The 22,023-nt window shown below is 42.2% G+C and overlaps 1 gene segment (V, D, J or C); it reads right to left on the bottom strand.

The window, feature by feature from the left end:
* LOC120435842 overlaps window positions 1-22,023 on the bottom strand; it is a 114,194-nt gene that overhangs the window by 79,118 nt on the left and 13,053 nt on the right.

Here is a 22,023-nt window from a genome sequence, read left to right as displayed (position 1 = left end):
ATGAAGCCCACAAAACCATGAAGCTGCTTTATGTTTTTGTCTCTGTATCCTCAGAGGACAGATCACAGTGACTCAGCCTGGAGCAGTGAGCTCTGCTGTGGGAGGAGATGTGAACATCACGTGTAGGACCAGTCAGGATGTTTTTCTCTCTAGCTTTTTACACTGGTACCAACAGAAAGATGGAGATCCCCCTAAACTGCTCATTTACCTTGCTGACACTCTAGAATCAGGGATTCCAGCTCGTTTTACAGGCAGTGGATCAGACTCTGATTTCACTCTGACCATCAGTGGAGTCCAGGCTGAAGATGCAGCAGTTTATTACTGTCAGAGTGTTCATGAGATCAACAGTCAGGATGTGTTCACACAGTGAAAAACAGTCGTACAAAAACCTCCCTCAGTCAGACTGAACAGAAAGTGAAGTGACTGCTGCAGCTGGAAGATACTGCAGAGACTGATACAGTTCACTGAGGACACACACACACACACAGGGAGAGGGGGGGGAGGGTTTTTTTATCCAATCATAAATGAACACATACATTAAAAGAAAATTCTGTTCCCTTTTTTTCTATTTTTGTTTGTAAAAAAGTCAAGAGGTAGCAAAGTGGAAAAGTTATTTCAAAATATATCCTGACCTTTGACCTCAGTTTCATACTAGATGATATCAATATAATCGATGATTTGTTAAATATAATCAATCAGGTAAGCAAAAAAAGTTTCATTAACATATTTGAAATTAAACTCAATACAATTCAAAGGAAACAAGAGGTCTTATTTTAAATAATCTAAATATTTGATGAAACAATCTCACCCTGAGATACAGCCAGTACCTGTTGAGGAGCTTTCAGTTAAGACAAATGAACTTCCCTCAGCAGATGGAGGCGTCCATTTATTATTGACATGTATTTGATAAATATACGATTCCTCCCAGGATACTTTTTGCCCACATTCATAATTTTTCTAAGAGGCCATCAGGACCATGAACACAAAAGGAAAACAAAAACAGGGAGCACAAAAAAAGCTAAAAGACAGTTCAGGGTGTTGGGACACCCACAGGGCGAGACAGGAGGGGCACTCGTTTTGGAGGCTGGCCAGGCCGTGGGGCAAGACTTAGTCAGAGGTGAATGACTGGGCCAGAGCAACTCAGGGGCTGAAAACTTTGGAGAAAAAAAACCTTTATGGAAATGTAACAAATATAAACCTTTTTTTAAGTTCTATATTTTCTATTTCCAGTGAGACAAAGATTTTAGTCTGAAGACAGAATCAAGAAACACACAGTCTCAATTTAAAATAAATTCACTGTTTGTCCATTTTGTTGGCCAACATTAAGACTAATTTAAAGAACAAAATTTTAAAAATACATAATCACTGAAGTTTTGTGAGTGGATTTATTTGCAGATGGAAATATTTGCATAAAGCTGGAACTACAGTTAGTTCCATAAATATTAAAACAAACTTTATCTAATTTTGGTTCTTTATATTACCACAATAAATTTTAATTTTAGTAATCTTAAACACTTGTTTTGTCAAATCTTACTTACAATTACACGAGAAATTAGAAGAAAATTAACTATCTGACTTCTCCAAAAAATTATGTCTTTTCCATTATTGCTGTTGTCTCAGGTTGGTGTCACGATGACGCCTCCTGTTGTTAAATGTGTTGTACTGTTACTACTTCTGCTACTTAAACGTAATTCAGATGATGACACGTTAGTGCTGAACACTGAGATGACAGTTATTTCAACATGGGGGTCTCACAACGTTATGGAGCAGAGAGGGAACACTGAGCATTTCACGTCTCTTTACAATAAATGAATCAGCGCTAAAGATTTTAATCAGTCACCTCACTTCCAGTGTTTCACTGTGACTTATTTCCTTTATTTCAACACTCAAGTCTGTGATTTCAGTTCATTTTAATGATAGAAAATCTGCCAATAATGAGCAGTCACTTTATTAACAGTCACTAAGTGTTCACAGTGAAAAACTGAAGATCAAAAAAAACATCTGGAATCTAATGCAGAGTTAGACAGTTCAGGCTTTTTTTCTCTGCTCAGTCATTTCTGCAGTGTTGCTGTGAAGTTACTCCCCAAGTGATCATATAGAACACAAATATAAAAGTGGACATAGAGAAAAATCTGAAATGTTTCTCATTCGCTACATTTTCTTCCTTGAGGAGTTTTGCAGTTTAACAGGTTCATGCTTCCAAAGTGCTTTCACCAACACTGGCTCTTCCATGCTGCAAAAAAAATCAATTAAATGAGAACATTTTAAACTCTGCTTGTTTCACATGTATGTGTCTGTGATCATGTCTGAACCTGCAGAAGGAAACAAACCTGAAAACAGAGGTGCAGTAAGAGGCGGAGCGAGACGAGACAGACAAGATTCACCTAAAGTTTGTGGATGACTGAGCTGCAGTCGAGACACATCTCTGTGCTTCTCTCTGAAGAAAATCAAACTGAGTTCATATTTAATTTCACAGAATCAGACCTGAATCTAATTATTGGTGAGTAAACCTGATATTTATTGTGTTTTAAGCAGAATTAACAGAAAACTTCCAGCTTGTTAAAGTTTTAATTTTAATTTCAATTCAGGTTAGATTTTTTTTTGTGCGCAACGCAGATTTTTTCTGCGCAGAGACCGTGCCAGCAGTGCGCAATTGCATACGCATGCAGCTTAGAGGGAACATTGATGATGAAACAAGAGAAGTTGAACACAAAATAAAGCACAAGTGGCAAAAGACTATCAAAATAAAACTGGAAGTACCTATTTGAAACCAATGACTCAAAGATACAAAACTGACAGACCGGACACACAGAAGAATAAGGAAACAACAAGACACTATACAAAATAAAAGTTGAACATGCTGAAAGCAGCCAAACACTGAAACAAATACTCAAAGAATAATGAACAATGAGACTGAGAACCATAATGTTAAATAAAGACAAGAATTTAAGGTTTGTAATTGAAGACTGTGGATCCAAAACCCGGGACCGTGACACAGGGACCAAACTCAAGTATATCTACAAGCATCATCAGGGGATAGGCAGCTATTTGCATTTGTTGATCTCAGTGAAGTCATGAAAACACAGGACTTGAATCATCAACTTTTGTGTTCCTGCCAGAAAAAGTGAGTCACCAGGAAGAAGTTTGGTTTCATTTCTTGCCTTTCATTGCTTGAGGCATAGCTACTATTAATATCAACACTTTATCGAGTTCTTTGATTCCGCTGAGGCATCCGATAGAAGACAAAACACTGCTCAGTAGACCACTTTATTACTTCTAGAAAGGAGATGCGCCCTGCACGACACAGTGCCGGCTGATGTCTAAATGCTAGTGTGCCCCTGACAGTTTTATTACAGAAGCTCTCTCATTCTAGTCTAAACAACAATATTCCAGTAATTCCCCACAGAAAATGGTTTTCTCTTGTTATGTTTACATACACTGTTAAGATGTGAAGGGTTGCTTTATAGGGGGACTGAATATGAACATATACTCAGTTACCAGTAGGGGGCTCTGTGACTGATAGAGAGAGAAGAAGAGAGTGTTGTGATATGTACTGGATGGCTAACGACTGCTAATACACGTTCCGTGATAAACTAAGCTCTGTCTCCGTTCTTTTGTCGAATACACCACAAATTGGCGACGAGGATGGGATGCATCAGTTCCGAGTCCACCATCTTTTCTTCCACATGTGGGTGAGCCGCCGATTCCATTTACTACATGGCGGAAAATATTCGACAATTACATGCTAGTAATCAATGCCACGGGAGACGCCTGGCCGGATGCTAGGAGACGCGCTGTTTTGCTACACTGCTTGGGCCCGGAGGGACAGCGGTTATTCTACACGTTACCGGAGCAAGGTGATACATATGATGATGCCATGAGCGCACTGGAGAAGCACTTTGTGCCGAAAGTGAATGTCGTGGCGTGCCGTCATACATTCAGACAGCGTATTCAACGAGCGGATGAGACCGTTTCTCAGTATGTGGTGGCTCTGAGATCGTTAGCCTCATCTTGTAACTTTGGACAAATGGAAAGTGAAATGATAAGAGATCAGTTAATCTCCAACGCTCATCTCAGCGCTGTGAAGGACAAACTGTTACTGGAGGACGATCTCACACTGGATAAGGCTCTAACTATTGCAGGCCAGGTGGAAGCTGCAGTCAAAAACGCTACTCTACTCTCCACACCCGGCTCGTTTCCGACCGCGCCTGTTCAGACAGTCGATGCGGCAAATTCTCACTCTCACCAGAAGAGAGGACCTCGCCCTGCTAAAGGCTGCACTCCAGACCAGCGCAAACGGGGAGGTTCAAAGCAGCAGCAGCGGAAGTGCTTCAGGTGTGGTTCTCACAAGCACTTAGCTAATGATAAAAACTGTCCGGCTGCTTCTTCAAAATGCAACAACTGCGGGAAAAAGGGACATTTTGCCAAGGTATGTAAGTCATCAGTCAGTGAAGTGAGAGAAGTAGTAGTTCCAGAATTGGCAGTACTGTGCGTGCAAGATGCTAAAATGGTGGCAGCTATTCATGATAAGCTTACCTGCACTGTTGACATTGAAACTGTACAAAGTGGTTCTCAAACAGTAGAGCTGATAGTGGACACTGGAGCTTCTGTGTCTATTCTGCCAGAAACTATCTACAGACAGTATTTTGCAGACTGTTCACTGGTGCGACCTAAAGTCAAACTAGTTACTTATGCTAAAGATGAGTTAGCTGTGATGGGTTGTCTGCCTGCCTCAGTTGCACTACATGCACAGAATGAAAAAGTTCCTGCTTCCTTCTACATTGTCAAAGCTGGTTCCCCACTACTAGGCCTCGACCTCATTAGAGCACTGAACGTCTGCATTGTCGGAGGCAAAGTGGACCGCATTCAGGATGAAACTGTGGATGAGCCTGATTCTACTAACCGGAAGTCTGCTGTATGCAATGTTGAGCCTATTCCACCAGCTCAACTTGGATGTGTTAAAGGGTTCATCCATAAAGTACAGGTAAATAACAATGTGCAGCCTGTACGTCAAAAGCTGAGACGCCTGCCATTAAGTGTACGTACAGAGGTATCAGCGGAACTCCCTCGCTTGCTCAAAGCTGGCATAATTGAAAGGATCGATGCAGCTGAGTGGGTGAGTCCTCTGGTCGTGGCACGGAAGCACAAAAGGGAGTTGAGACTGTGTGTTGACCTCCGTGAACCCAATAAAAGTATCATTGCGGACTGCCATCCTCTTCCTCATATGGAGGATCTGTTTTCTGAGTTGGCGGGTGCCACTCACTACAGCCAGATTGACCTGAGCTCAGCATACCACCAATTACCTTTGCATCCGGAGAGCCGCAAGTTGACTGCTTTCATCACTCATGAGGGACTGTTCCAGTTCACCCGTGTTCCATTTGGCCTAGCATCAGCACCGTCGGCTTTCCAGAAAATGATGCAAACAGTCCTGAAAGATCTGCCTGGTGTTCGCAACTACTTGGATGACATCATTGTCTATGGAACATCAAAGGAGGTGCATGATACACGCCTGCAAGCTGTTCTCCAACGTCTCAGAGACGTCGGCCTGCAGATTAACACTGGGAAAAGCTCCTTCTGCCAGTCACGCATTACATTCCTGGGCCATGTAATCTCAAAGGAAGGCCTACGTCCAAGCCAACATCACCTTACTGCTATTGCTGAGGCTCCTGCTCCAAAGGATATGGCTGCATTGCGCTCATTCCTGGGTTTGACATCCTGGTTCAGTAAATTTATTCCAGATTATGCTACTCTGGTGGAGCCACTGCGACAGTTGCTGAAAACAGACATGAAGGCTGAACTCCAGTGGAATGAGGCAGCACATGAGAGCTTCAGTAACCTGAAAAAACTCCTTCTGAAAAGTCCTGCACTTGCCGTCTACGACCCTGACTTACCTGCTTTTATCACCACAGACGCATCAGACTACGGGCTAGGAGCTGTGTTGACCCAGCTGCATCCAGATCAAGTGGAGCGGATTGTGGCGTTCGCCTCCCGAACTCTGTCTCCTGCAGAAAGGAAGTACTCCACCACAGAAAAGGAGGCATTAGCCTGTGTCTGGGCGGTGGAAAGATGGCGTACATATGTATGGGGCCGTAGATTCACGCTTCGTACTGACCACCAAGCTCTTACTACCCTTCTCAGCACCAAAGGTATGAACAGAGCGGGCATGAGAATCGCACGATGGTCTGCAAGGCTGATGTGTTTTCAGTACGATGTGCAGTACCGTCCTGGTGTTCAGAATGTCATGGCAGACTGCCTCTCACGGGTTCCCCTGACGTACTCCAGCACTGACATTGATGCTGAACAAGACTGAAGTTTCTCCTCTTTTGACAGCAACACCATTGTCGGATTTTAAAGCTGAATGTGAGGACTGCCCTGACCTTTCTCAGTTACGACAGGTTATCCGCTCAGGCTGGCCTAAGGTGAAAAAGTCTCTCCCACCTGAGATGCAGCCGTATTTCCTGGTGCGACATGAACTGGCTGTGGAATCACCGCTGGTTTTCCGGGGGACACGTCTGGTGGTCCCAAGGTCCCTGCGAGAAAAGGTGATACGCCTCGCACACGAAGGTCACCAGGGCATAGTTCGCACAAAGCAGCGGCTCAGAGAGCTTTACTGGTGGCCATCCATGGATACTCAAGTCCATGCGATTCTGTCATCATGCTCAGTCTGTCAAGCGTGTGACAAAACGGCTAAAACTGTTCCTGCTCCCCTACAGCCGGTTCAGTTTCCAGATGGTCCCTTTCAGCATGTGGCCGTTGACATTGTTGGACCTTTTGACCGTGGGTCGCAGGACTGCAGGTTTGCTATCACACTGGTTGATTACTTCAGCAAATGGCCAGAAGTAGCCCTTGCTTCATCAGCTACTACAGACACTGTTATTAGGTTCTTGTCTTCAGTCTTTGCACGGGAGGGAAACCTTGTGAGCTTCGACAGATAACGGACCACAATTCACTTCATCTGCCTTTGCTGATTTCCTGAAGGAAAGGGCATCAAGCACATTAGAACAAGTGTGTACCACCCTCAAGCGAACGGGTGTGTTGAAAGATTTAACAGAGTACTGAAGGACTGTGTCCAAGCTGCACAGGTGTCCCAGAAGCCGTGGAAGCCTGCCGTAACGGAGATGCTACAGAATTACCATGCTACAGCTCATGCGACAACTGGAGCTGCTCCGTTTCAGCTTCTCAGAGGGAGACCAATGAGAACAAAGCTAAATGTCCTGCCATTTCCCAAAGACACAGGACAGTATGACCAAATCAGGGCCAGAGTCCTTCACCAGCAGCGCAGGAGTAAACACTACACTGATGGTAAGAGGGGGGCAAAACCTCCCCAGCTTGTGGTCGGTGACAGGGTGCGGATACGTAAACCTTTCCGAGTGGGGAAGGGAGAGAGACAGTTCACTGATCCACTGTCAGTGCAGCAACAGACTGGACTGAGCACCTTCATCTTGAGTGATGGAAAGAGATGGAATGCAGCCCGTCTCTCACTCTGCCGAGCAGAGAATGCTGAGCCGTTGCAGGCTAATAAAGAGGCTGAAAACAACACAAGAGAGTCTCCTAAAAGACCTTCTGTTCCTAACAGACTGAGACAGTTACCAGCTTGGACCAAGGATTATGTAATGAAATAAGTTTACAAAAAAAAAAAAAAGGGAAAATAACACGCTTGAGCTGTTGAATGTAATGTTAAGTTCTATACAGTTAGTTTTAAGGCCAAGTATAATAGATGATTGATTTACTATGATTTAATTTGTGAACTTTTCATGACTTAAAGTTGTTAAGTTACTACAGTAACCTTAACTGTACAAGTATTCACTATAAAGAACGATTTAGGCACTATGACAAGATGGGTATTTTAAGTTCACAGGTATAGTTCAAACACCCAGAAGTATAAGTGAAATAGGTTCAGCAAGCAGTATTAAAAATGCTGTCGGGTTGCAAAATCTACTACTGATAATGTTATGTGCAAATAGTAATGTTACCATACTAAGTAAGTTAATACTGAGGTAGTAGAATTCTGTGAGAATGAGGAGAGATGTTATGTTTACATACACTGTTAAGATGTGAAGGGTTGCTTTATAGGGGGACTGAATATGAACATATACTCAGTTACCAGTAGGGGGCTCTGTGACTGATAGAGCGAGAAGAAGAGAGTGTTGTGATATGTACTGGATGGCTAACGACTGCTAATACACGTTCCGTGATAAACTAAGCTCTGTCTCCGTTCTTTTGTCGAATACACCACACCTCTTATCTATATTTTCCCAGGCAAGCATGAGGGAGAGTCTGCAGCTCTCTACCCCCAAGGACACATGGTGTCATGCCTTTATTTTTCATGGCTGTGTCCACTTAATACTACACTATATAACTTAATAACACTTACTAATAAGTGGCACTGAAAAATTATTTATTCCCAACATTCCCTCCTTCAATCTGATCAGAGCAGATTGACACGACTAAAAGTCATCAAGCATCATCATGTTGTCTTCAGATTCCCAACAGCCCTGTTAACCAACCTTACCAAACATCCTCGGATAAAAGGCGCACCACCACAAATGACCCAACTAGCTGTAAAAACGAATAAGGAAACCCTAATGGACATAATACACCCCTTTCATTGCCCATTGCCCAAGAACAGACGTCATCCACTCCTCCAACGGATTATAAATTCCAATTATTCATGCATTTATCAATTTCTTAAATGATGTTCTGTGAGGCTGTGAAATGGGACGGTCAGATTTGTGTCACCACTGTGTCGGTGGGGTTTAATAAAGTCGTCCGTCTGCTCATTGCTATCTAAAATATAACACTTCTCACACTTCTGTTTAATCAGTTTTCGGTTTGACGTTTATTCAGCTGTGCGAAAATCCCAGAGGAACCCACCCGATGGATTAATAAATTTTTATTTAATCTAATAATCTAACAACTTTGATCTCAGCCAAACTGATTTGCTCCGGAACAAATAAAACATCAAAAAAAGCCAAGCAATTAAATTTTTAAGTTATCCGAGTGACTTATATATTATGTTTAACATGAGTAGCGAAAGACAGCGGGGGTCTGAAAACGATGAAGCTGTGAGTCCGCTGCTCTCACCGGCTTGAGTGACCATTGAACCCCTGGCTTGCTATCGAGCTGGTGGGTATCAGACGTCTCCGAAAACGTCGGCTCACTTTTGCAAATATGCAATGTCTTGATAAACCAAGCAGATATTTGAAGTTTACACAGCTACTTTCTCGCCTGAAAATATATGAAATGTTTATTTTGTGACCCAGAAAGATTAATAAGAGCAATTTTAAAACTTAGTAGCGGCCGCCATTGTTGGAAACTTGGAAATTGGCTGGGCCGCGCTATGAATTCTGGGATATGGTGGGCGACAAAGGACACACCCGACCCATCCTTCAAATGTGGGGAAATGAGGGACGCATTTGTCGGTTGCATTTGAAGGAGTCGACGAATTGAGACAGCCTTTGTCGCCTGGCTGTGATGTAATCGGCCTTCAAATGCGGCCTCCAAAGGATGCAGCCGACGTTTTGGGACACCGCTTTTGGCTTCATTTTTGCACAATGGGAGGAGGTGCTGTCGTGTCGTCCATGTTTTCTAAAGTCATTGATCCAACATAACAGACTGTGGACAGCCTTCTAGCCTTCAACTCTGCCCTTGCTTGCGTGTTTTTTCGGTCGCAAGTGCCACAGCGCGAAAACTTTAAAATGGACCCAGAAATGTTGCTCCGTTGTGTGGACAATTTTAATTCTTAAGGAGCTAGAAAAACCTTATCGTTGTCGCCCGCATGTTTTGTACCTTAGGCTCATCAGAGACAATCATATCCATGTAAAATAATTTCCTTTAATTTACACGCATTTAGGAATTACTTAGCTACTTACACGGATAATTGAATTATTGCCGGTGTTGTGCCAAAAAAGTGTTCGCCTGCCAAAACTGATTTCCAATGTGTCCTTGTTTTTCAAGTATCTTCATAACTCTGGTTATAATGTAGGTACAATTGATATATTTGTTGCACTGTCTGCTGTCCTCTTCACCAGATTACTCTCAAAAAATAAATTTCTAATGTCAACAAGATTGTTTTTGAACTGGATAAAGTCACTACCAAAAACTGACTGCAGCTTCTACCTTGTTTCAGGAATGTTGCTGGTATCTCAACGTGACTTGATATCATTAATGAGGGAAACATTTGACATATGTTTCATGTATTATACACCAACAAGTTATTTATAGCAGTTTAAATAGGAGCAATCAGTTTAGGGCAAAAACTGGAAATCAGTTTTTGGCAGACGATCATTTTTTGGCACAACACCGGTCGGTAGGGCTGTGCGATATGACCAAAATCTCATATCCCGATATAAGAATTATATCGTCCGATAACGATATAAATCACAAAAATGTAACATTTTCTGTAAATTCTGTGAATCTCGGGCAGCTCGACTTGCAGGAAGTGTTTCCAGCTGCTTGTCATGTAGCTGGAGTCCAGTGTTTTAACCGATGCATGAAACTATACATTTTTAGACACAAGTTGTAACGGCTAGGGATGCAACGATACCAATTTTTTCAAACCGATCCGATACCGATACTTGGATCTGAGTACTTGCCGATACCGAGTACAAAAACCGATACTTCTACCACACACAAGTTAAAACTTAACCAGTAGTAAAGAAACGACCCCAGACAACTCTTTAACCCAAACGAAACGTTTACTGAACGTAAGGGCAGAGACAAATACTGTACAACACATCCCTTTTTTAAACTCAAATGATATTCCAATTCCTTAACCAAATGAAATACACTGTATAAATGACATAATTCCCTTTCAAATTATATTAAACAACCCAACTTATGTTATCACCTTTTGGTAAGTGACTCACTAATATACACTCCAAAACACGTTATATAAATCCACTAAACACACAATATTCACACATGGGCTCCACACACTCACATTCACACTTGTTGCAGGCCTGTTTGCTGCTCACGCCGGACGATGGAGAAAATCCTCTTCTCCCCAGTAAGAGCACAAAAGTCTGACTTACAGTTCCGTTGCTCGGTAGATCGCCGTTCACCAGTCCCACAATAAATCCACTCCTTGCGGACCCGATGCTGTCTCTGCTACAGCACGTTAGCGAGTCACTGTCCAGCTCTCCGACAGTTCATAGCGGCAGCCTCCTTGGCGAAGCCAAGCAGTCCGGGCTAGCCTTTAGCCTCGGCGGTCGTAGCTGGAAACACAGCACGGTGGTGCGACCATTGAAACAAAAAGTCACTTCACCCACACTCTGTTGTGAAGCTCTCACACGGTCAGCTTTCTAGTCACACACTCTTTTGTGATGGTTAACCTCAGTAAAACTAGCCGGGTCTCTCACTTTGGTTCAGCTAACCTCGTTCATCTCTCCATGCCGTTCTCTTCTCCTCCTCCATTGCAACAGATACACAGGTCCAGTGTTGCCAACTCCTCAGTAAGGAAAATCGCTATTGGTTGTCCTAAAAGTCGCTAGAAGTCGCTAAATGACGTCATCACCTAATTTGCATAATTGGTCATGATAATATAATTGTAACTTATGTTGTTGGAGAGAGAAATAACACCGTGGAAGAGACATAAAGTGAGTAAAAAACATCCTAAATGCATTTAGTTTATTTAGAACTACAAATTAAATTTCTTTTAGCAATTATTGTTTTTTTTAATGTCACAATTCCAACCCTGCTCCTTTACCCGGGCTTGGACTGGCAAAAGTGATCCGAAATAGGCACTCTGGTGGAGTTACTTCGTGTGTGTGTGTTTATAAGTAGTTTTAAACCTTGTGATCCACAAAACAGCATAAGAGTAAAAGAAGAACTGACTGTGTTACAGCACCCGCTGCTTGTTGAGAGTAAAAGCGTCGGCGCTTTCACGTTTTTAGCGACTTTTAAAGAAAAAAAAGTCGCTAGGGGGTCTGAAAACTCGCTAAATATAGCGACAAAGTCGCTAAGTTGGCAACACTGCACAGGTCCCGTTTTATGCTACCTTCACGGGCCTCCAGAAAATGAGAACTCTGAAAAATATTTTAACTCCCTTCAGAGTTACATACCATAAAATAATACTTTTATGATTAACATAACAGTTTGATTGCTCTAATTACCTGTATTTACCTTGCGACATATTACAGGGCAAATTACATTCAGGGTAGAGTTACATCACATAACATCAACTGTGAACACCTTATGTTACCGTGGCGTTTAAGTCCATGGGAATTATGAGTATCCACTCCCAAATTCCCATCCGGGCTACATTAGTATCGGTTCATGGTATCGGTTAACTTTTACGAGTACGAGTACGCACACATTTTACAGTATCGGCCCCGATACCTGATACCAGTATCGGTATCGGTGCATCCCTAATATAAACTAAATATTTTTGAAACTTATAGAATCGAATGTTTTGGGATTGGGTTTTTTTACATAGCATTTTATCAAACTGTTCTCTGCTATAGAGTTACAAGTATTATACTAATAATATAGCATCCACCATCTCACCATCTGCTTGCAGCCGTTGAGTGAGCCAGCCCTGCAAGCCCTGTGGATGGACGATGCCGTGGACAGTGTGTGTGATTCTTCACTCGCTCACCAGAAAAGACAAACTGCAGGTCTCAGTTGCAGCACCCCATCCATGTCTGATCTTGCTCAGGCAGATTCAGCAACAGTACCAGCGACTTCTATCTGTAATCTATTACAGTTGTACAAGAAACGGTCCAGGAACAGGTCACTCTGGTTAACCCTGTGTGAACAACTGTAAATATTGTTTTTTTCATCTTTACATACTGTGTATTTTAAATATTCTCCAAAAGTTGAATCTGTTCATCTGGACGTAGCGTTACGTCCAGATGAACAGATTCAACTTTTGGAGATTTACTTTCCTGGATGATTGAGAATGCATCAAGATATTTTAAATATTCTTGTTTATTTGTTATTCTTATTTACTTTATTGCTACCAAATAAATATCCATGTAGTATTGTTCCAAGTTAGCGTTATGTTCATACATGTTAAAAATGCCTGTAAATAAAATGAGCTCAGTGACAATTACTGTTTGTTGTAATCAATTATTAATAACATTAAACTTTTAAACTAGTGCAACACTTATAACGACCAGGGCGCATTAAGGAGCAGAGAGGAGGATATTACTCTGTTCGCGCATTTTCAGAATGACGCGTGTAATAAAGTTACACACTTACACTGTTAATTCGAGTTTATTAATATAATTTCTAAATACCACAGTGTTTGTCTTGGTCGTATAATTGTATTTTGTGGTATTTTTCACCTTAAAGGCCGGTCCGTGTCTGACATTAAACCGGTCCATGGCGCTGCTGTACAGCATGAGGGTTAATAAAACCGCTCTTATATGAATATGATGTGTAAATTGATTTATTCTTGTACCTAAACGCCACAGTGGCCCAATTTTTCACCCCAGTGAAGAGGTGATCGTTTTCTGCTCATTTTAATAAATTGAGCCATTTGTTCTTTGTTCCCCACAACATATCACCATTAAGATTAATTAGAAAAAAAACAAAATTAGCTGTATGTAAGCGGCAATACATGGTAAACCGCGGGACCCATCATGCAAGCTAGTTTCGGGTTATTTGAATTAAAAAAAAACATGTCTATGCAGATGCCCATAGCTTAACAACACAATTTTCATATACCTACATTTGAAAGTGTTTTCCTCTCCCGGTTCGACCACTATCGTTATCAGAAAAAAATCTCCTGTGTGGCCCGCAATGAATCCTGGGACATGGTAGGACACAGAGGATACATCGGACCCATCCTTAAAATTTGGGGAAAAGTAGGATGCATTTGTCGACACATGTATCCCGTCTGGTAGGATGGGTGGATGTAAACTAAGGTAATAAAAAGTTGTGGAAACTCACGAGGGAGATAAAAAGGGCGCAGTGACACGGATAAAAGTTCAACATCTGGTGTACAAATACATTCTCTAACAGTCATTTAAGACCAGCGTTGACATCTCTTCTTTGTTGATTAATCTGCTAACCACATGTTAGCAACAGGCCACCTTTACGTCTCGTGCTGTTTAACTTTCCTTGTGCTCTCAGTAGCTTCTTAGATCCATCAGTCACATTATCAGCAGTTTGCATACCTACCTTTACGCTGGTCATGCTCATGCTGCTTCACGGACTCACATTTCATCACCTGTCTGCTCCCCTCCCTTCAGTTGTTCTGTATCACTGGATTAATCAGATTGGACTCACTTACAAGATACTCACCCAGCCAACATCGCTCCCACTGGAGCGACCTCCACTCCACCTGCCAAAACCTTCACTTTTGTAATCCCCACACTGAGAAATCTTCTCCGGTGCCATTGTTTATTATTGTGTTGCATAATAAAGCTTGTGAGGGAACTTTATCCCGACTTCCTGTGATTGAATCTGTGTTTGGGTCCACATCCACGTGCTGGCCTCCAGGTTCCTTTGTATAAAGTTTAACTAAACTTTTTTTTTATTAACATTAAAAGAGTTCAACCTTCTTAACAATTATTTATTCTCTGTTGACCCTGTTTTACGATGGACTCTCTTCACATTGAACTTGAGCTGACGTTCAAAGATGCTGAGTTACAAATATCTTGGTACAATCTGGACGTCCAGTCCATGAATAACATTGATTTCCTTCTCAGTTTTACAGCTTCTGAAACTATTTAGGTTCAAATATTTATCATTAGATTATTTCACAAATCACTTCACAAAAGAGGACGGTGTCATCAGAAAACCTGATTATAAATCTGATCTCATAAGTCCTGCAGCTGTCGGTGTACATAATTGTAAACCCTGTCACAGCTTGTGAGGCGCAGCGTGCTTGAGGAGAGTTTTATTTACAGCACACACAGTTTTTCTTTCTGTTCTGACTCTGGCCAGACAGCTTTGCTGTTGTCTCCACCATTCACCTTAGGTCCCGGCGTCACTGAAAAAAGGTGAGAGTGTGATTACCAGATGGAATACAGCTGCCCTGCAAACCTCCCTGGCACTGCCCCCCTGTCTGCACCAGCCCTCCCCTGCAGTGGAGCCAAAGACCACACCTCCAACAAAATAATGAAATAAGTGGTAACAGAACACAGCCATGAGGTGAAGCAGAGCTCAACACAATCCTACATTTGTCCGTTAACAAGAACCTCTTAACTCTTTCACTAAGAAAGTTTAAGTTTTTGGTCTGGAAGTTTAAAATGAGAGGCAAGTCTCTCCATCAGCATATGAGGCTGCATCTACCTCTTGAGCCCAACACCACTGGTACTGGGGGGTTTCTATTTCATAAGCTGTAACATGAGGTCGGTTATGAAAATACCAGCATGTGTGGTATCCACTGAAGGCTTTGAATCTCAGCCAAAAGCTCATATAAATAATTTTTATAACCGTCAAACACAGTTAAAACAACAAACAATTAAAAGAGCAGTTACATAATTTTGGCAAATTTGCATAAACACAAACAAGTTGAACCCCATGTTCACTCCTCTGCATCTAACCAGGAAAATGACACATTCTTCAAAAGCAGCGATTTCACAGATTCTAAAACTGCAAATTTCATCAAATGGAAAACAAGCTAAAATGTCAAACGTGTTTTCAATCAGAACTACGGAACACAGTTGAAAAATAATTGCTTGTCCCTTCATGATCTAATGATCATGGATTAAATTGCAGTTAAAAAAGTTTAAATAACAGGCATTCAAAAGGGAACAATTTCTAAACAAATACGTCTAATTGGACACTGTTGGTCAATATTATCATGATGTGATTGATTCAATGATAGAAATCATCAGACTGATCCAAGTCTCTGTGTGAGTCAGTCTGATCATTTCCATAGAGAGGCACTTTGCATCAGCAGCACCATGCTCCAGTGCTCTGGGAGAGTTTATAGTCCTGAGAGTTGAACACTGGATGACTGACAGCTGTCCTTCATCACAACAGAAGCCACAGAAATCCTCCTCATCAAAAACATGACTTTGATCTGCGTCCTCATCTGGACTCTCCTCTGCTGCTGCTTCACAGGTAAAGTCCAGAGAATCAAACTCCTCTCCTCTATCAACATCTGTCCCTCTGAAATGAAGCCCACAAAACCATGAAGCTGCTTTATGTTTTTGTCTCTGTATCCTCAGAGTCTAAACCTCAGGTCCCAGTGACTCAGCCTGGAGCAGTGAGCTCTACTGTGGGAGGATCTGTGAACATCAAGTGTAGGACCAGTCAGGATGTTTATGTTGGGAGCAACAGCAAACACCGGTTAGCCTGGTACCAAGAGAAAGATGGAGGAGTTCCTAAACTTCTAATTTACTATGCTACCACTCGAGCATCAGGGATTCCAGATCGTTTTACAGGCAGTGGATCGAACAAAGACTTCACTCTGACCATCAGTCAGGTTCAGGCTGAAGATGCAGCAGTTTATTACTGTAAAGGGGAATTTAATGTCAGCTCTTGGGAGCTCTTCACACAGTGAAAAACAGTCGTACAAAAACCTCCCTCAGTCAGACTGAACAGAAACTGCAGTAACTTCCAGCTGCAGCAGAGACTGACACAGTTCAATGAGCACAAACACAATTTTCAATGTGAAGTTCACTGTTAAATGATTATTATGGTGGAAACTGCTTTCTACCCACTCAAAACTCAGGAAATCACAAACTGACACAGTTGTTTCTGTGAATCTTTGAGTAGTTAGGGGATGCTTGATCATGAACTTTGACCTCAGCTTCATAATGGATCACAGAACACACTGTCTTTAAATAAAAGAAACAAATCTCAACACTCAGTCACCCTGAAGCTCAACGATTTCAAAAGGTTGTTAAAATGATTAGTTTTAAGAAAACAAAAACTGCTCTCAATCAGTTCAGTGTCAGCGTGGTTCTCCAGCTGTAAATAACTCAAATTCTAAAGGAAGAATAAATGATTTCATGTCAGAAATCGAATTAGTTTAAAGTAAAAAATATACATTTTTACATTCAGCTCTTATCAGTCCAGAGTTTTTCTGTTTTTTCTCGTCTTCATGGTCAGACAACAACATTTGGAAATCAGAAAATCAGTGGGGTGAGGTAGACTAAACACAGGGAGACTTCGTGGGGGACACTGGAACACGAGAGGAGCACTGGTGACTGACGGAGCTGCAGCAGTGAGTCACTTGAACACGGGAAGAAAATGGGATTAGTGGTGGAGACAAAGTCAGGGAATCTGAACTGTGATTGAGAGAGAGAGGCAGCCTACTTACATTGGAGGCTTTTCTCGGGCTATGGGAGGGAATCGTGCACCGAGTGAGCGGCAGAGTAGCTGGCCGAAGAGTGAGTTTGTGCAGTCTGAGGTTAAGAACTTTCAGAGCTGATGGAGGGCAGGAGGGCAGGCAGTTGAGGTGAAGGGAATCCAAAATTCAGACGGTGAAGTTTGGTGGTTGAAGATGTTTCCGGCTCGAGGCTGCAGACTACTGTTGGGGTGAGCGGTGAAACCAGGACTGTGAACACAAAGAGATGAGGTAAGGCAAAAAAGACATTAACCCTAAGGAGCCACTTAAGGTATGCGGCTTGTTACCACCATAGGTAGCTGTCATGGTCCGGGTGAGTGACATGTCTGTGTGCTGTTCTTCATTTTTTTTTTGGTATGATGGCTCCTGTGTTTGGCTTTGCCGCTGCCGGGTGCAGTTTGTCCCGCTCTTTCGTCGTGCTGTTTTTCTCTGCTCTGCTGTTTTCTATTTGTATCAACGATGTACTGGCTGCCTTGGTTTATGATCGTTTGACGCTGTTATCCATCCGATCTTCAATGATGGCTCAAGATGTCTCATCCTCCTCCTCCTTTGGCACTTTCCATCCTCCGCCAGTGGCTGAATCCTCGGCCGGCGTCCTCAGTGGTCCCCGCAGACCACAGAGAAGGAGAGGAAGAAGAGCAGGTATCCAGGTGAAGCTTAGGCTTTTCTGGCGGCGGGGTCTGACTAGAAAGCGATGATGAGCGTGCTTTGTTATCTATGCTCAGAATAGCTCCATGGAGGGGAATTTGCTTTCCACGTCCCTGCTTGGATACGCAGGACCCGGCTCTCCGAGACCGTGCTGCCTCAGGAGGGATCATCCAGACTCTCCTGCTGACTGGATTTTCATCCCCTCGGTGAGTGGAATCTACGAGCGTGAAGGCTCAAACCCTGAGTATTTACGTCCTTTACTCAAGCCTCTGCTAAAAATGATGCTTCCACCCCGCTGAATATGGCGCTTTTTAATGCCTGATCATTGACTAATAAATCGTTCGTTCTTAACGATTTTATATCTTCTAAAAAACTGGACTTCTTATTTCTGACTGAGACCTGGCAGCGGGACTTGCACTATTCGTCCCTCATTGAACTATGCCCGAACGGCTATTCCGTCATCAGCCAGCCTCGGGGATCTGGTCGTGGAGGAGGTCTCACTGTGGCATTTCATGGCTGTTTCTCCTGCCGCTCAGTGAAAGTTGGACACTTTCTTTCATTTGAACTACAGCTGATTAAAATTGGAAGTAAGGATCCTTTTAATTGTGCTGTGGTGTATCGTCCACCTGGCCCAAATAGCTTGTTTTTATCGGAGTTCAGCGACTGTCCTCTACTATGAGGTTGTCCCGACTGCTTTTAGTTGGGGATTTTAACATGCATGTTGATGATGACTCCGACCTCTTTGCCAGAGGTTTTATCAACATTATGGATTCTTTTCATTTTACCCAGCATGTGTCAGGCCCCACACATAACAAAGGGCACACACTGGACTTTGTTTTTACTTTGGGTTTGAATATTGATTCTATTTGTTCTGAGGACATTTTTATCTCTGATCATCACTGTATTCTTTTTAACATGTCTTTTCACGAGCCTTTGTCTCCTGTCCACCAGACAATTATCTCACGCATCATAAATTCCTCCACAGCGGAGAATTTCTCGGATGCTTTTAATTTAACTCTATCCCCGCAAAACGGCGTTGATTTCTTAACAGATCTATTTAATAACCATTGTTTTTCGATCTTAGATGAAATCTGTCTGGTTAAAATGAGACCAGTTTCTGTTTCCAAGTCCTTACCCTGGCTAAATGACAATATCTTCTCCATAAAACGTGATTGTCGTAAAGCTGAGCTCTTGTGGAAGAAAACTCATTTAAATGTTCATCTCCTTTACTTAAAGGATCTTTTAGCCTCTTTTAACAATGCAATTAGAGATGCGAGGGCTGCTTATTTTTCTCATTATGTTGCAAAGAGCAGAGGTAATACTAAGGTGTTATTTGACACTATTACTGATATTATTACTCCTGCTCCACCTGCTGCCATTATTTCCTCTAATGAAGAATGTGAAACATTTATTTCTTTCTAGAAAAAATTTGTAATGTAAGGAAAAGATTTGTCCCCATCAGCATCTGTATTGTCAGTTCCTACGCCAGCTCGGCCTGTCATTTTAGAAAGCTTTTTACCCATCTCACTATCAGAGCTGGTAAAAATAGTTAATGCAATGAAAGCATCCTCCTGTTCACTCAACATTTTACCCACAACATTATTCAAAATGTCTTCCACTCTATTGGTCCCTGTGTGCTCACCATAGTTAACACCTCACTGGGGTCTGGTAAAGTCCCTGCTTATTTTAAAACTGCTGTTATACACCCCCTGTTAAAAAAGCCTATGCTGGACCCATCTCTCACTAGCAATTACAGACCAATCTCAAAAATACCATTTATTGCTAAGATGTTAGAGAAGGTTGTGGCTAAGCAGCTTACAGCAGTTTTAGACAAACATAATATATTTGACAAATTTCAGTCTGGCTTTCGTAGAGCTCATTCTACTGAAACAGCCCTTCTTAGAGTTTCCAGTGACATTCTGATGCAAAACGATGCAGGAAAATGTTCTGTACTCCGAATGTTGGACCTCACGTCAGCCTTTGACACCGTTGACCATTACATTTTGCTTGAAAGGCTGAAATACTGGGTTGGTGTATCTAGGTCTGCCTTAGAGTGGTTCTCCTCGTATCTCTATGAACGATACTTTTCTGTGGCGGTCTCTAAGTTCAGGTCATCTTCCACATCCCTGTCCTATGGTGTGCCACAAGGTTCTGTGCTGGGGCCCTTATTGTTTTTAATATATCTACTTCCTCTCCAGCATATTTTGAGCCCCTTTGAGGACATTCACTACCACTGCTACGCAGACGACATCCAGCTATATATGTCTTTTAAACCTGAAGATGTTTCTAAGCTGCAGATTCTAAATGAGTGCTTAGAATCCATCAAAGGTTGGATGGCTGACAACTTCCTCCAACTTAATGAAGAAAAGACTGAAGTCCTTGTATGTGCTCCAGACAGACATGTACCTACCATAATAAATGCTCTTGGTCCTCTTTCAACATTTGTGAAATCGTCTATCAGGAACCTCGGGGTAACCTTTGATTCTGCTCTTACCCTGGATGTTCACATTAAATCTTTGGTTCGGTCCTGCTTCTATCATTTAAGAAACATTTCTAAATTGAGCCCTTTAGTATCTCATACTGAACTGGAGATTGTTATTCATGCCTTCATTTCATGACGATTGGACTACTGTAATTCACTGTTTACATGTCTAAACAAAAACTCCCTGGAGCGTCTGCAGATTGTCCAAAATGCTGCAGCAAGGATTCTGACTAAAACATCTAAGTACTCTCATGTAACACCGTTGCTTATACAGCTGCATTGGCTCCCCGTTGAATTCAGAGTCCATTTTAAGATACTGGTTCTGACATTTAAAGCTCTTCAAGGACAAGCACCAGCCTACATCATTGGACTTTTACAGCCCTATGTCCCTAGTAGGTCCCTGAGGTCTTGTGATCAGGGCCTACTTGTTATTCAGCATACAAGGCTGAAAACCAAGGGTGATAGAGCTTTTGCCACTGTGGCCGCCAGACTGTGGAACTCTCTTCCTCAGAACTTAAGATCTGCGGACTCAGTGATCACTTTTAAAAAACAACTAAAAACACATCTTTTTAGAACTGCATTTTGTTAACTTTCGTCTGTTTTTGTTTTATACCTTGTGAAGCACTTTGTGATTTTTTTTATCTAGAAATGTGCTATATAAATAAAATTTTAGAGATTTTAAAATTTCTTACTTACTTACTAATTAACTCCACCGCTGCTCAAGTACCAGTTGTCGCCATTCGGTCTCACCTGCCTGCCTCCCTGCCTGGACCTCTTTGGATTCACTCAATCACGGACTCACCTGGACCTAGTCTCCACCTGTTGACACGTAATACCTGAATAAACACATTCCAGGAAATCATTTCCACAATCTCCACCTGGCTAAATGTAGCGCTTCTCTCCTGTGATTGCAGAGGCCAGTCACTCTCAAGCTTCCACTGGATATATTCATAGCATTCATAGTATCCCAGCTCCTGCCACAGTCATTATTTTCACTAAGTAGACATCACAGCAGTAATCGTTCAGCTTTCTTTTCAGCCCTGTGCCCACCATAGAAATTCTAGTTCATAGTATGTATTTCTGCGCTCACCTTTGTACATTTTTACCCAGCCACTAGTGAGCCTGTGTAGTTTTTCCCACACTCTCATTATTTTCACTACTTGCCCTGAGTCACCTGTACAAAGCCACTGAACACCACACTAGTGTGTATCCACGTTTTCTCATTCACTGTAATAAATTCTTGCCACATACATCTTGTTTCTCAGTTGAATCTGTTTTGGGACCAATCTGTTCATGCGGCTCATGCCGTGACAGTAGCTGACAGACTGGCGAAGGAGAGATGAAAACGCCGGGTTTAAATGCAGCCTCTTGATTGCAGCTGATGACACACAGGTGAAAGAGATCGCTCAGAGTCTGCCTCAGATTGGATCCTGGGAAAAACACAGCCAGCCCTGGAAGCACACCCACCACTCACTCGGATCATGACAATTAAAAGCACATTATGTATTCATATTAAGTATTGGGGAAATGATAAGTGTGCGTCTGAGCTAGTTGGAATTTGCAAAACTAGATGAGGTCATGAATAATCAGTCCCCATCTTATCTTAATGACCTTGTAGTACCATATCACCCTATTACAGCAC

The sequence above is a fragment of the Oreochromis aureus genome, linkage group 22 (genome assembly GCF_013358895.1).
Source record: "Oreochromis aureus strain Israel breed Guangdong linkage group 22, ZZ_aureus, whole genome shotgun sequence".
NCBI lineage: Eukaryota > Metazoa > Chordata > Actinopteri > Cichliformes > Cichlidae > Oreochromis > Oreochromis aureus.
This window is presented reverse-complemented; position numbering and strand designations above follow the sequence as displayed.